A 5,762-nucleotide genomic window follows, 5' to 3' on the forward strand; every position below is an offset into this window, starting at 1 on the left:
CAACCCCCCCAGCTCCTCCTGCACCCTCTTCCTTCTCTCTCCTGCCCCTCTTCTCTGGTCTGGGGTCGTCTTGAGAAGTGATGCCCCCTTGTCGACCGAATAGAGAGTGAAAAACCTTTTTAGGCAGATGTAAGAACTGTCAGTCCCAGGATGGGACAGCGAATCAGAAACCAGGGAAGCTGCAGGATCTGCCTACTTTCACTGGGATCAGGAAAAGGGGGAGAGAGGGGTGGGGAGGAGGTGGAGGAGGGAGGAAAGTTTGCGTTAAAGAAAAAAAGTTTGGAGAGAGGAGAAAGTGTGGAACAGGAACATGTAACATGCAGAGTGTGCAGAGGGTTAAATCCATGCATGCCAAAAACTTCAATCCTTTTCTTTTTTTCCATCTCAGCCAGGCAAGACATTTTTGTGAACAGATTTTGCTGTCCCAGGATAGGGAGACAATTCTAGGGAATGCAAACAGATCTGGACAAAGCTGCAGTCTATTCACAGCCTGTGAAGATTTGGTTAAACAGCTGTCACTGCAGGGGGGCTCTGATTGACACTTGGGATTCTTAAGAGGTTTTGCAGCAGCGGTGGCATGCAATGCCGGGCATTCCATGTCAGTGTTTCCTCTGATTCAACTAAAGATGGATGTTTGGCTTCTTTTACACTGTAAGCGCCCTAAAACACTTATGGCGCTTACAGCTGCAAAACTTTGTGGTCACACAATTCCCAACACCTTACATAAATTAATAAGCCCATAGAACAGGGACATTTGTTTTTTACTCGGCAGCTTCAAAAAAGGGCCACAATATGAAAAGTACATACTACATCACACTAAATCCCAAGTATGTCCATGGCTAGCCATCAATATCTACCTCCATCTATCCCTGGAGTGGCTTGTACAAGGTTTGATCATGGCAGAAATGCAGCCTTTCTTCTAGAACTGGTTCCAAAGGAACCAAAATCACGAAATTGTCTAGCTCTTACTGTTAAGAACTCATCTCCACTGAAAATGAATCGTATATGCCTACAAATATGTACAAACATTTGTAATGCACATAAATCTAAACCCCAAAACAAAAATTTTATATTTTGCACCTTACCAGTCCTTAGATAAGGTGGCTGCTCTAGTTTTCCTTCATTTTCACCTGGTGATCGGGCCCTGTAATACACTACCTGTCTTATGATGGCTATGCTTATTCCTCCACTGTATCTATGCAGGAGCACCATAGCCACCCGTGGACAGCAGTATTGTCAACCCGTGGAGAGAGTAGTATTAGATGTACTAGTAGATTTAGATGGACTTTACATAAATGGCTAACAAAACCCTAACTCGAGCTACCATTTAAGTGGTAACATCTACAGTTTTTTTTTTTTCCCTTTTGGAATAACGTTTTTAATTATAGGAATAAAAACTGACCATTGTAAGCGCCCCTATCAGTGTTAAATGGTTTGTCTCAAGCCCCCTACGTTCACTTTTGCTTGACAACTTGGTCTGTTTGAAGGAAGTTGAAAAATAAGAGCCTTCATGGGCAGATCAACAGGTAATAATAAACTATGTTACAGTGGGGACTCGGAAAAACAAAGACTGCTGTGGTAATGCTTTTGACAGACTATCATAAATATATTTTTTTATTTTTCCCATAGTTCCGCATAAAGAATTGTGGCCAGGCTATGGATATTCAAATCATTATATATTCTTAACACGCTCTTCCTGACCTCTGTAAGTGTAGGCTCTGTGGAGTAATTCATCCACAAAGTTAGCAGCCTAAGATTCTCAGTTTTACTTTCATTTTCTCACTGCCAGCAGTGACTTGGTAGCCTGGCAGTCTTCTAATCTCTATTGTAAAGGCAAAGCAGGTGTACAGTATGAAGGGGAGTGCAGAGTGCTGAGATCTGACAACTTCATTGCTTCTACTGTGAACTTTAAATATGAGTTGCTCCACAGTGGCTGTAACTACAGAAGTCAATAAGGGTTTTGATTAAAGCCTGTTTACTGCTTGTGGAGAATCTATAAATATTTGCACGTTAATAACCTAGTTACAGTTTTCTATTAAAGTAAATGGCTATCAACTCAAATTTATAAATAGGCCATAAAGAAAACTCAATGAGATGTTGTTACTTTAAAGTAAACCTGTCATTAATATAAACATTTTACATGAAAATGTAGAAGCAGGATTCACCAGGCACTGCACCTTGTTTTTTGTGTGTCCCAGAAATCTTAACCCTGAATGAGGTCAGTATGCAAATAGCGTTGGCTTAATATCTGGAACTCTAGAACACCCAGGTATCTTACAATGTACTGTAATGCATACCTTACTGATCTATAGAAAAATACAGCACATGCAATGCAGAGAAAAGTTAGGGCAACGAAGTATATGCAGGCACCAGGTGCTGCTTTTGTCAGTTTGGTCACAAGTTTACGTTGATGATTTTATTTTTAATTTTTTTTGTTATGTTCATGGCGAACACCCGTTTGTGCACAGAACGAAGTGTGAACGGGGCCTTAACATAATCTCATCCATCACTGTACATGTTAGTCACCAATATTCTTAGAGCTTGTACATGTGCATTGCATGTGGTATACACAGTTTAAAGTACAACAGTGCACAGGCAACATACATTTAAATATTTACTTAACTTTTATTTACTTAACTTGCAGTAAAAAGACTTTATAATAAGCCCTCAGTGACCTATGTAGATATAGCTGCTGTAGAGCAATTTATCCTCAAAGTTCACAATACAAGCATTGTTCAAAATGGGTCTCAGCACTCTGCTCTCCCCTGTTCTTGTGCACCTGTTCTATGTTTACTGGGGATGCACCGATAAAAAATGTTTGCTTTCGGTACTCGCCAATACCGAGTACCAATACCGGTGCTACCGCTGGAATGGAGCCAGCTTCCCGGGCAATCAGAAAGCCGGGCGGCAGGTAATGGCATGCCGCCCGGCTTCCTGATTGTCCAAGAAGCCGGCTCCATATTGTTTGGCTGGCTCGATTGTGATTGGTCGGGAAACCAGCTTCCACTCAGGAAGCCGGGCCACTCAGGAAGCCGGGCAGCAAGTAATGACCCGCTTCCCGGCTTCCTGATTGGCTGGGAAGCCGGCTCGATGCTGATTGGCTGGAAAGCTGGCTTCCCAGCCAATCAGCATTGAGCCAGCTGTTAGGCCAGCTTGTTGCCGATTGACCGGGAAGCAGGCTTTCCAGCCAATCAGCAAGGAGACGGCAGTTTGGCCGCCCGATGCTGATTGGCCGGTTTCACCTCCAATCTGGAAGCCGGGAGGCAGGTCATTACTCGCCGCCCTGCTTCCTGATTGCCCGGAAAGCTGGCTCCATGTTCCCCTACGGCACTGCCGGACAGAGAAAATCTTCCTCTCACCGGAAGTTGCGGTATCGGGTAGTGTATCGGATTATTTGGGCGATTACGAGTACTCGCCCAAATACTCTGTATCGGCACCAATACTAGAATCAGTATTGGTACATCCCTAATGTTTACATTAAGGAATAAAAGGCTGACAGGCTGCCATGTCACTGCTGGCAGGGAGGAGCTGAGCTACCAAGAGAAAATGGAAGGGAAATTAAGTAACATCTGCTTAAAATTTGAGGAAGAAATACCCCAGAGTTCCTGCAGCTACAGAGGTCATTATGAGCTTGTCTTAAAGTGTATTTGCTGCTTACCAAGAAAATATAAATATTTGAATTTCCATAGCCTGACCACTGCTAAGTCCTGATGGGGGTCTTAATCACTGTCTTGAGTTGGGCTTACGCCACATAAGCACTGGTAAGAACAAATAAGCACTAGTGGAGGCAGATTCTACAGCCAGCGTTCTTGTTAGCGTGATGGCAGTACCATGTGTACAAAATAACATGATTGCTTTGCCAAACTCTTGTGTGTATTAGGCCATTCAGCTCACATCTTCCTCTTCCATTAACATTCCATGTATCCAACAATCATATTTTTATTTCATAACTATTAACCTAAAAATCCTGGTCAACATTACCAGCTAGAAGAATCCTGTTGTATTTGTTTATAAAGAGAGACTATTAGTGTACAGGTGGTGAAAGACATTTCATGGGACACATCTTCAAAACTAAGGACTAAGGACTAATTACTTGCATCATGTTTGACTATGTAAAATGTGGCTGGTGTTTTAGAATCAACTGCAGGTTGTTGATTTTGTGTTAGTGAGATTCACACAAATACAGACATACAACTGCAACTCAATAGGTTCATTCCAATCCCAGACAACAAAAGCATTGTGCACAGGCCAAAGGGGACTTGTTCAGACCCCTCAAAGCCCTCACACAGTGCTGGCCTCTGTTGTGTCACATTGTGTTCTCATGAAGCTTCATCTTTATAGTGTCTATTCTGTGGGCCATTCACAATACACGAGCCCGTCACTGTGTACTGCTGCCGTATATTCCTGAGAGGACGGTTTATTATAGGCTTTTGTAGACAGAATTTACCAGTTTCTAGACTTTATGGTTATTTGCCAAAATTTAGATGAAAGAATTCTGGAAATTATGGCAGGGATATGTTGCAGTTGGAGTACTCAACACAATTTTTAATTGTTACCTTGTGGCACAGTATCAGGTTATGTGGAGAGTGTGCACTGTCCTCTGGTTTATCTCCGCATATATCGGCTATTCCTGGCTCTGTGCCAGCTTTGTACATATAGCGTGTGGGAAGAGACTGAAAGGGATGGAAATATACTTGAAAAAGTGTTTAAGTTTCCCCAACTGGGAATTGGATTTACAGGAGTTTCTGAATAAGCATTTATGAAATTGAGGAGACCCTCCAGAGTACGACAAGGGTCGGCAGAGACTGAACTTTCTGTGTAATCAGGAAGTGCACAAGCCATAATATGCAGCAAGATGAGAAGGAATGTAAAATGCATTTATAGTAGTGTGGGATGTTGGTGGGAAACAGAAACCTCCATCACAAGAAAAATGTTTTGGCCTGATGGTTTATGCACTTTTTTACATTACACGGAATACAGCAGAAGTAGTAAGACTCCGGTAGGTATGGGTAAAGAGTGAAAGCGGATTATTCAGGTTTCACTGTTGGAATCCTGAAAACACAGCCTTTTCTTATTAACAATATCAATTATACAAGAATAAGGTTGCCAGTATGTGTTTATTATAAGCACATACTATTGTTGCATTGAGCACACAGCACAATTGATGACACAGGCTTCTTCTATATCAGTGAAAAGTTTGAAAGCGGCTCAGGCACTGATAGTCTAATTGAAAGCTGTTCACATATCTGACTACAAACTGTACTGCTTTGGTTACACACAATTTATATAATCCTCTCTTCTGCAGAGGCTTTTGTGTGTCTCTCTTTCTGTAGCGAGCATCCAACCTGTTAACACAACCAACACCCTGACCTGACACAGAGCCTGAACCTGGTCCTACTCATCCTGGCTCTAGAGTTTGCGAGGCCTTAGGCGAAACCTAAACATGAGGCCCCGCTCAGGCCTGTGGGGTCTCACCAGGGTTCTGTGGGGTTTAACCAGGCTGGTGAGACCCCACAGAGCCCCAGTAAGACCCCCAAAGAGCCCTGGTGAGACCCCACAGAGCCCTGAATAACCCAGGTCTCTGTAGGGTCTCACCAGGGCTCTGTGGGGTCTCATCAGCCTGGTTAGACCCCTCAGAGCCCTGGTGAGACCCCCACAGAGCCCTGGTTAAACCAGGGCTCTGTAGGGTCTCACCAGCCTGATTATACCCCTCAGAGCCCTAGTGAGACCCCCACAGAGCCCTGGTTAAACCAGGGCTCTGT

Source organism: Nanorana parkeri, unplaced genomic scaffold, assembly GCF_000935625.1.
Source record: "Nanorana parkeri isolate BGI_ZX_2015 unplaced genomic scaffold, ASM93562v1 scaffold1174, whole genome shotgun sequence".
Lineage (NCBI taxonomy): Eukaryota > Metazoa > Chordata > Amphibia > Anura > Dicroglossidae > Nanorana > Nanorana parkeri.